Below are 11,583 nucleotides of genomic sequence, written 5' to 3' on the forward strand. Positions count from 1 at the left end.
AGGCTTTAATAATGGTGGAAGAAGTAGGCTCAGTAATATCAAGCCTTATCCATCATCTTCTCAGCAACAGACAGAGAATTATGAACAGAATACCTCTAACTTAGCAAACTTAGTCTCTAATCTGTCTAAGGCCACTTTAAGTTTCATGAATGAAACAAGGTCCTCCATCAGAAATCTGGAGGCACAAGTGGGCCAGCTGAGTAAGAAAATCACTGAAACCCCTCCTAGTACTCTCCCAAGCAATACTGAAGAAAATCCAAAAAGAGAGTGCAAGGCCATTGATATAACCAATATGGCCGAATGCAAGGTAGAGGGAGAGGACGTGAATCCCAATGAGGAAGATCTCATGGGACATCTCTCAAGTAGGAAGGAGTTCCCTATTGAGGATCCAAAGGAATCTGAGGCTCATATAGAGACCATAGAGATTCCATTAAATCTCCTTCTGCTATTCATGAGCTTTGAAGATTATTCTTCCTCTGAAGAGGATGAAGATGTAACTGGAGAGCAAGTTGCTCAATATCTAGGAGTCATCATGAAGCTGAATGCCAAGTTATTTGGTAATGAGACTTGGGAAGGTGAACCTCCCTTGCTCATTAGTGAACTTGATACATGGGTTCAGCAAACTTTACCTCAAAAGAAACAAGATCCTGGGAAATTCTTAATACTCTGTACCATAGGCATCATGACCTTTGAAAAAGCTCTGTGTGACCTAGGGTCAGGCATAAATCTTATGCCACTCTCTTTAATGGAGAAGCTGGGGATCATTGAGGTACAGCCTGCCTTATTCTCATTACAATTGGCAGATAAGTCAGTAAGACAAGCTTATGGATTAGTAGAGGACATGTTGGTAAAGGTTAAAGGCCTTTACATTCTTGCTGATTTCATAATCTTAGACACTAGGAAGGAGGAGGATGAATGCATCATCCTTGGAAGACCTTTCCTAGCCACAGCAGAAGCTGTGATAGATGTTAACAGAGGAGAATTAGTCCTTCAATTGAATGAGGACTACCTTGTGTTTAAGGCACACGGCTATCCTTCTGTAACAAGGGAGAGTAAGCATGCAGAGCTTCTCTCAGTACAGAGCCAAACAGAACCCCCACAATTAAACTCTAAGTTTGGTGTTGGGAGGCCACAACCAAACTCTAAGTTTGGTGTTGAATCCCCACAACCAAACTCTAAGTTTGGTGTTGAATCCCCACAACCAAACTCTAAGTTTGGTGTTGGGACTATACAACATTGACCTGATCACCTGTGAGGCTCCATGAGAGCCCACTGTCAAGCTATTGACATTAAAGAAGCGCTTATTGGGAGGCAACCCAATTTTTATTTATCTAATTTTATTTTATTTTATTGTTATTTTATGTTTTATTAGGTTCATGATCATGTGGAGTCATGAAAAAAAATATTAAAATTAACAACAGAATCAAAAACAGCAGAAGAAAAATCACACCCTGGAGGAAGGACTTACTGGCGTTTAAACGCCAGTAAGGAGCATCTGGCTGGCGTTCAACGCCAGAACAGAGCATGGATCTGGCGTTGAATGCCAGAAACAAGCAACATTTCGGTGTTCAAACGCCAGGAATGCACCCTGAGGAGAGCTGGCGTTGAACGCCAGAAACAAGCATGGAACTGGCGTTCAACGCCAGAAACATGCTACACATGGGCGTTGAACGCCCAGAACATGCATCACTTCGGCGTTTAAACGCCAGAATTGCATGGAAAGGCATTTTACATGCCTAATTGGTGCAGGGATGTAAATCCTTGACACCTCAGGATCTGTGGATCCCACAGGATCCCCACCTACCATATTCTCCCCTCTTCTCAACATTCATCCTCTCTTTCCAATAAACACTCTTCCCCAAAACCCTTCACCAATCACATCCATCCACTCTTCCCTATAAACCCCACCTACCTTCAAAATTCAAAATTTCTTTCCCACCCAAACCCACCCTAAATGGCCGAACCTAGCCCTTCTCCTCTCCCTATATAAACCCCTCCATTCTCCTTAATTTTCACACAACACAACCCCCTCTTCTACACCTTGGCCGAATACACCTCCCCCTCACTCTCCTCCATATTTTCTCTTCTTCTTCTTCTTTTCTTTCTTCTCTTGCTCGAGGGCGAGCAATATTTTAAGTTTGGTGTGGTAAAAGCATAGCTTTTTGTTTTTCCATTACCATTGATGGCACCTAAGACCGGAGAAACCTCTAGAAAAGGGAAAGGGAAGACAAAAGCTTCCACCTCCGAGTCATGGGAGATGGAAAGATTCATCTCCAAAGCCCATCAAGACCGCTTCTATGATGTTGTGGCCAAAAAGAAGGTGATCCCCGAGGTCCCTTTCAAGCTCAAGAAAAATGAGTATCCGGAGATCCGACATGAGATCCAAAGAAGAGGTTGGGAAGTTCTAACCAACCCCATCCAATAAGTCAGAATCTTAATGGTTCAAGAGTTCTATGCCAATGCATGGATCACTAGGAACCATGATCAAAGTAAGAACCTGAACCCAAAGAATTATCTTACAATGGTTCGGGGGAAATACTTAGATTTTAGTCCAGAAAATGTGAGGTTGGCGTTCAACTTGCCCATGATTCAAGGAGATGCACGCCCCTACACTAGAAGAGTCAACTTTAATCAAAGGTTGGACCAAGTCCTTATGGACATATGTGTGGAAGGAGCTCAATGGAAAAGAGATTTCAGAGGCAAGCCAGTTCAACTAAGAAGACTGGATCTCAAGCCTGTGGCTAGAGGATGGTTGGAGTTCATCCAACGCTCCCTCATCCCCACTAGCAACCGATCTAAAGTTACTGTGGATCGGGCCATCATGATTCATAGCATCATGAATGGAGAGAAAGTAGAAGTTCATGAAGTCATCTCCCATGAATTCCACAAAATAGCTGATAAGCCCTCTAATTTGGGAAGGCTAGCTTTTCCTCATCTTATTTGCCATCTATGTTACTCAGCTGGAGTTATCATAGAAGGAGACATCCTCATTGAGGAGGACAAGCCCATCACTAAGAAAAGGATGGAGCAAACAAGAGAGCCCACTCATGGAATCCAAGAGACGCATGAGGAAGCTCATCACCAAGAAATCCCGGAGATGCCTCAAGGGATGCACTTTCCTCCCAACAACTATTGGGAACAACTCAACACTTCCTTAGAAGATTTGAGTTACAATGTGGATCAATTAAGGGTGGAACATCAAGAGCACTCCATCATTCTCCATGAAATTAGAGAAGACCAAAGAGCAATGAGGGAGGAGCAACAAAGGCAAGGAAGGGACAAAGAAGAGCTTAAGGACATCATTGGTCCTTCAAGAAGAAGACGCCACTAAGGTGGATTCATTCCTTGTTCTTATTTTTTCTGCTTTTCATTTTTATCTATATTTTGTGTCTCTACTTCATGATCATTAGTATGTAGTAACTATGTCTTAAAGCTATGAAAAAATTCCATAAATCCTTCACCTCTCTTAAATGAAAAATATTTTTAATTCAAAAGAACAAGAAGTACATAAATTTCGAAAATTGTCCTTGAATTTAGTTTAATTATATTGATGTGGTGACAATACTTTTTGTTTTCTGAATGAATGCTTGAATAGTGCATATTTTTTATCTTGTTGTTTATGAATGTTAAAATTGTTGGCTCTTGAAAGAATGATGAACAAGGAAAAATGTTATTGACAATCTGAAAAATCATAAAATTGATTCTTGAAGCAAGAAAAAGCAGTGAATAACAAAAGCTTGCGAAAAAAAATGGCGAAAAAAAATTTTAGAAAAAGAAAAAGCAAGAAGAAAAAGTCAATAGCCCTTAAAACCAAAAGGCAAGGGTAAAAATGATCCAAGGCTTTGAGCATTAATGGATAGGAGGGCCCAAGGAAATAAAATCCAGGCCTAATCGGCTAAATCAAGCTATCCCTAACCATGTGCTTGTGGCATGCAGGTCCAAGTGAAAAGCTTGAGACTGAGTGGTTAAAGTCGTGATCCAAAGCAAAAAGAGTGTGCTTAAGAGCTCTGGACACCTCTAACTGAGGACTCTAGCAAAGCTGAGTCACAATCTGAAAAGGTTCACCCAGTCATATGTCTGTGGCATTTATGTATCCGGTGGTAATACTGGAAAATAAAATGCTTAGGGTCACGGCCAAGACTCATAATAGTAGTTGTGTTCAAGAATCAACAAACATAACTAGGAGAATCAATAACACTATCTGAAATTCTAAGTTCCTATAGATGCCAATCATTCTAAACTTCAAAGGAGAAAATGAGATGCCAAAACTGTTCAGAAGCAAAAAGCTATAAGTCCCGCTCATCTAATTAGAATTAATATCCATTGATATTTTAGGATTTATAGTATATTCTCTTCTTTTTATCCTAATTGATCTCCAGTTGTTTGGGGACAAGCAACAATTTAAGTTTGGTGTTGTGATGAGCGGATAATTTATACGCTTTTTGGCATTGTTTTTAGGTATTTTTAGTATGATCTAGTTACTTTTAGGGATGTTTTCATTAGTTTTTATGCTAAATTCATATTTTTGGACTTTACTATGAGTTTGTGTATTTTTCTGTGATTTCAGGTATTTTCTGGCTGAAATTGAGGGACCTGAGCAAAACTCTGATAGGAGGCTGACAAATGACTGCTGATGCTGTTGGAATCTGACCTCTCTGCGCTCAAAATAGATTTTATGGAGCTACAGAACTCTAAATAGAGCGCTCTCAACGGCGTTGGAAAGTAGACATCCAGAGCTTTCCAGCAATATATAATAGTCCATACTTTATTCGTAATTAGATGACGTAAACTGGCGCTCAACGCCAGTTCCATGCTGCATTCTAGAGTCAAACGCCAGAAACACGTCACGAACCAGAGTTGAACGCCCAAAACACGTTACAACTTGGCGTTCAACTCCAAGAGAAGCCTTAGCTCGTGTAAAGATCAAGCTCAGCCCAAGCACACACCAAGTGGCCCCCGGAAGTGGATTTCTGCATCAATCACTTACTTCTGTAAACCCTAGTAGCTAGTCTAGTATAAATAGGACGTTTTACTATTGTATTAGACATATTTGGTCTCAGTTTTATTTTATTATTCATCTTAGGAGACTATTGATCATGTTTTGGGGGCTGGCCATTCGGCCATGCCTGGACCTTCATCACTTATGTATTTTCAACGGTGGAGTTTCTACACACCATGGATTAAGGGTGTGGAGCTCTACTGTACCTCAAGTTTTAATGCAATTACTACTATTTTCTATTCAATTCGACTTATTCTTATTCTAAGATATTTGTTGCACTTCAACATGAGGAATGTGATGATCCGTGACACTCATCATCATTCTCACCTATGAACGCGTGACTGACAACCACTTCTGTTCTACCTTAGACCGAGCGCATATCTCTTGAATTCCTTAATCAGAATCTTCGTGGTATAAGCTAGAATTGATGGCGGCATTCATGGAAATCTGGAAAGTCTAACATTGTCTGTGGTATTCCGAGTAGGATTTCGTGATTGAATGACTGTGACGAGCTTCAAACTCGCGATTGCTGGGCGTGATGACAAACGCAAAAGAATCAAGGGATTCTATTCCAACATGATCGAGAACCGACAGATAATTAGCCATGCTGTGACAGAGCATTTGGACCATTTTCACTGAGAGGATGGGATGTAGCCATTGACAACGGTGATGCCCTACATACAGCTTGCCATAGACAAAGATTGGATAAAAGCAGTAGGAAAGCAGAGATTCGGAAGGAACATAGCACCTTCATACACTTATCTGAAATTCCCACCATTGAATTACATGAGTAACTCTATCTTTATTTTCTGTCTATTTATTATTATTATTCGAAAATCCAATAATCTCTTAATATAGTTGAATCCGCCTGACTGGGATTTACAAGATGACCATAGCTTGCTTCATACCAACAATCTCTGTGGGATCGACCCTTACTCACGTAAGGTATTACTTGGACAACCCAGTACACTTGCTGGTTAGTTGTGCAGAGTTGTGACAAAGTGTGATTCACGTTTGAGAGCACCAAGTCTTTGGAGCCATTGTTAATTATCACAATTTCGTCCACCAGTGACACATAAAATAGTTTAAGAATACACATAAAATGTTGAAAAAGAATTTTATTAGGTAGAACTTACGCATTAGTAGGAGCTACTTCCTCGTGAAATTCTTGTGGAGATCGTGGAGGACTATAGGATTACAGAAAAGGAATTTAATTAATACAAGCAAATCAAGTGCACCTCAATTCACATGAAATATACCGAAATACGAACCAAATATACCGCTATTTAAAAAGACATGTAACTCAATAAAACATCTACAAAATGATCACAAAAGTACTACAACAAATTTCTATGGGCTAGTTACAATAAATGCATTAACAAAGTCTCTCAAAATGGACAAAATCAATATTCTATTGCCTAGTTATAACAAAAAAAAGGACAAGAACACCAAGTGCACCTCAAAATAGAAGCAATACACTGAAAGAAAAAACTAAATACATTGAAAATATTAGAAAAAGAATTTAAGTAATACTTACGTATTAATATTTTTTATTCTATATTTTCCTCTGTGAAAGACTTTTCAACAGTTTGTTGAGTTTGGGGAGGATTTGAGGTAGGTATTTCCGAAGAAGGAGCACATACTTGAAGTGAAACTCTAAGAAAAACAAAAATGAAATGTTAATATGGAGTAAACATTTAGGTGCAAATGATTAACTTAATGAATATAATATTAAAAGTGAATTGAAAAACTCACATGTCCTGTGGTTTTGATTGAGAATGAGTCTATTTCCGAAGAACAATCATTTGTCCTTTAGGATTATCATGTATTATTGCTTCCTGAACAGGAACTGGTTCATTTATTGATTCTTCTTGTTTTTTGAACCTGAAATACACCGAAATCATCTCATATCTACACCTTAAGCATTCAATAAAAACACAACTTCTATTGTATGAGAACTTACATAATTGCAATTTTTTTCTTGCATAAACTCTTAAAGGACTTTTTTTCTGCTAAAAAAATATATGAAATCAAATGCCGAATATGGTAGCACAAGAATTAAAGAAATGGTAAGAGAAACAAAAATTACATGTTATCACTTGGTTGATTTACACTACTTCAATAGCTTGTTTGTATTTGAAACACAACATCAATTTCACTTTTCAAATTTACATGTGGCATTCTAAGGACAAAATAAATATTATTCAATAAAACTATAGTAAATAAATCAGGTTTTAGAAAATTTTAGCAAAAAAGGAATTTCAGATATTGAATCTTACGTTTGCGAAAAATCATAGTGCGCTTCTATGGAGTGAAGCCCAATTTCTAAAACATCAGTGGTTTTTTTCCTGCATCTTGAAAAAAACAAACAATCATCATGCAAAAAAAAATTTGGAAAATACACCGAAAAGCACCACATACTTTTGTGCAAGTTTATCATTTGTTTTCTTCAATCTTACTCAAAATGAAAAAATACACCAAAAAAATTCTATTAATAAATAAAATTTTAATGAAAAAAACATAGCATTACAAAGATAGTTTTTGAATCTTACTCATTATGTGATTCAATTTCTTTTAGAGAGGATGAGTCCTCCATAACATGATTTTTTTCTTTGAATTCAATCCTGAAAAAGTAAATAATCCTCAGGTAAATGAACATAATAAGATTGACAAAATACACCGAAAAAAACACTTGTATTTTTGCAGACTTTTGATTTTTTCTTCAATCTTCTTTTTCTTATTTCCTTAGTTTCTTCACTTCTGTCAATACATACAAAAAATTCTTTAATAAGTAAAATTTTAATGAAAATATAAAACATAGCATTACACTGATAGTTTTTGAATCTTACTCATCATCAGATTCATTTTCTTTTTTGGAAGATAAATCCGCAGTAACATGCTTCCTTTTTTTGGATTCCATCATGAAGAAACAAATAATCAGCAAGAAAATAAACATAATAAAATTGAAAAAATAAAAAAAGGTAACAAGAGCACCAGGTGCACCTCAATTCACACAAAATACACTGAAAGACAAACAACATACACCGAAACACAAACCAAAATATTATTTATTCAAAACATCATTTATATTGTTCATTTATATTCTTCATTAATTATAGGAACCAACTTTACCAACACTAATATTATGAAACCTAGATGACATATCAATTAAGAGAATAAATAAAAAGAAAAGTAAACAAATTCAAGATACATCTTTAGATACAAAAAATATACATACAAAGATGGAACAAAAAAGACAATAGAAAGAAAGAATATGTCTTTACAAGAACATATGACAGAAAGAAGAAGAAATAACTCTAACAACAATCAAAAATAATAAAGGAGGACAAATACCACATAAAAAGACTAAGTCCGTCAATTAAAACAAATACGAAAATGGACAAAAATAATTGCAAATCACTCAAATATGTATAAAATAACATTAGAAGCACAAGAATAATATTCTGTTATCTAGTTACAGCATAAAAAGTACAACAGCAGCAGGTACACCTCAATCCTTATGAAATACACTGAAAGACAAACCAAATATACCAAAAAATATTACTTACTTCTTTGCAGGCTAGTGAATTGTTTTCTTCAATCTTTTTTTTTTCTTATTTTTTTACTTTGTTCACTTCTGACAATACATTCAAAAAATTCTGTTAATAAATAAAATTTTGACGAAAAATTAAAACATAGTATTTCAATGATAGTTTGAATCTTACTCATCATCAGATTCACTTTCTTTTTCGGAAGATGAACCCTCAATAACGTGCTTTCTTTTCTTGAGTTCCGTCCTTGAAAAGCAAACAATCATCAGGCAAACAAACACAATAAAATGGTAAAAAATACACCGAAAAAGAATACTTACTTCTTTGCCATTCTTTTAGGTTTTTTTTTTTAATTTTTGGTGTCTCCTCTGAGTTATCTTCAGAATTAGACTCAGATTCAGCAACACTCTCACTTTCCAAAGAAATAGTTTTCTTTTTCTTTTTCTTCTTTTTTTCCTTCTTTTTTTCCCTTCTTTTTCACTTTTAGTTGTTTTCTCAACTGTGCTATTTTCACGATTCCCTAAAACAGAAAAGATATTTGTTTACACAATATATTTATAACAAATACACCAAAAAAAGAAAAAATTCTATTGAGTTACCATGTTATCCTTGATCTCAACTTTTATTCTTTTAACCAGCAATTGCCTTGTCTAATGTTGGATCCATAGTGGTCCAGGAATTGCATCCATCAGCCTATTTTTATGTGTTAATTCGTAAAAATATACAATCATTAGAGCGAAGAGACAGCCATTAACAGCATATTTCTTTTTCAATGTGTGCTCTCTAGTGTCTTTTGTGAGGAAGTTGAGCACAGGACCACCTAATTCCGTTTACATATTGCTTTCATGTGAAGAATGGGCGGCATGTGAACCAGAAAAAGTTTGTTTACCCTTATTGGCAATAAGAAGGATATCTGAATGTAGAGGATGAATGCCCTCTTTAATTTTAGTCGACTCTCCTTCCATCAACACTCATCTCCATCATAGAGGTTGATAATTACGACAAAGTTTTGCCTTGGAAGCTTCTAACAACTTCTTTATTCTCCTCACTAAGTTTTTAAAAGTTAATTTTGGTTGGATAGCATGGGCCTAAAAAAGCAGCAAAAAATATTTCAATAACATAATTTGATAATACACCGAAATTGGATTTACAAAATATATTAGAAAATGGATTTTTACCAGATGTACTCAAGCTAAGGATAGCTGCTATATTTTCTTGGGTGATGTTGATTATACCATATCATGTGTCCAGTCTGTTATGGGACAGATCAAATGAATATGCCAATTGTTTCAATAAAAAGCAGCAAAAAATATTCAATAACATAATTTGATAATACACCGAAATTGGATTTACAAAATATATTAGAAAATGGATTTTTACCAGATGTACTCAAGCTAAGGATAGCTGCTATATTTTCTTGGGTGATGTTGATTATACCATATCATGTGTCCAGTCTGTTATGGGACAGATCAAATGAATATGCCAATTGTTTCAATAGCTTATGTGGCACATTCATAGCAGGGATAATATGCATCAAACCACCAAATCCCAACTCTTGAACAATGACTTTCTTGGCCTCGCTCATGTTTTGGAAATTATCATGAATGGATCTTGTGGAGCATCTCAAATCATGATTTTTCTATAAATAAATGAGAATGATATATATAAACTATATTTATACAAAATAAATTGAGTTGTTCAAACATATATATGTATATACTTACATTATAAATTATATTTATATAAAATAAATTGAGTTGTTCAAACATATATATGTATATACTTACATTATATTTTGGTGCTTCTTTTTTTGCCATTTTTTCTGTAAAGAATAAAAAAAGGGTTCATAGGTAACAAGAGCACCAGGTGCACCTCAATTCACACGAAATACACTGAAAGACAAACAAAAACACCAAAACACAAATAAAAATACACTGATATTATATTTTTGTTACATCATACAATGTGAGTTTAAAAAGACATGCAACTCAGTGAAACATGCAGAAAATGATACCAGAAGCACTAGAACAAAATTTTATAGTTTGTTATAACAAATCGATGAACAAAATTCATGATAAATAGATAAATACAGTTACAAATTACTCAAATATGTACAAAATAAAATCAAAAGCACAAGAATAATATCCTACTGTTTAGTTACAGCATAAAGAGGACAACAGTACCAACTACACCTCAATTCTCAAGAAATACATGAAAGACAAACAAAATACACCGAAAAATAAGCCAAATACACCGAAACAGAAACTAAGAGTTGTTAATGATTACTATAGACGAACTTAGTTTGAAATATGCAAACACTCAAACATGTACAAAAATAGATTCAAATCCCTCAAGCACATGTAAATACAGGTTAAACTATACGACAAACACTACGTATCTTTTTACATCGACCTAACATAGTTATGATTGCAAAGATGTAGACGGCCCTATAGTACTGCTATGTGTATAGGCATAGAAATAGTTACCGTTCCTAGTATCAGTGCAATCACAGCAAAGGTTTCTACTTGCATACAAGTAAAATTACTTAATATAATATGTTAATATATTTCTTTTAATATGTACCAACTAAATATATTCTTTAAATATGTTAATTGTCAGTAATAGAATTTTATTTTATTTCAACTGGATTGATTGGCGATCGCAATTTCAAAGATATAAAAAGTTGACCATCTCATATATCAAGCAATTATTAGATGATATTCCTACATATGGGATATTTTTTTATTCTACTTATTATTATTATTATTATTATTATTATTATTATTATTATTATTATTATTATTATTATTGTGCATTAGTTTGTATTTATATTTATAAGTTTGTTTTGTTATGTTTTTGCAGTTTGTGTGGAACCTATACAATCATGATTATATGGAAAATATTGTAGTTCTAAATGACATCTTGTAGTATCGCTTAATATGAAATGCAACATTGTCACTAATATCTTTTAAGTGCATTGAATGGCATGCAACAAATAGAGTAAGGAGGTAGTTCAGTTTGCAGCAGGAAGTC

Source organism: Arachis stenosperma, chromosome 3 (assembly GCF_014773155.1).
Source record: "Arachis stenosperma cultivar V10309 chromosome 3, arast.V10309.gnm1.PFL2, whole genome shotgun sequence".
Taxonomy (NCBI): domain Eukaryota; kingdom Viridiplantae; phylum Streptophyta; class Magnoliopsida; order Fabales; family Fabaceae; genus Arachis; species Arachis stenosperma.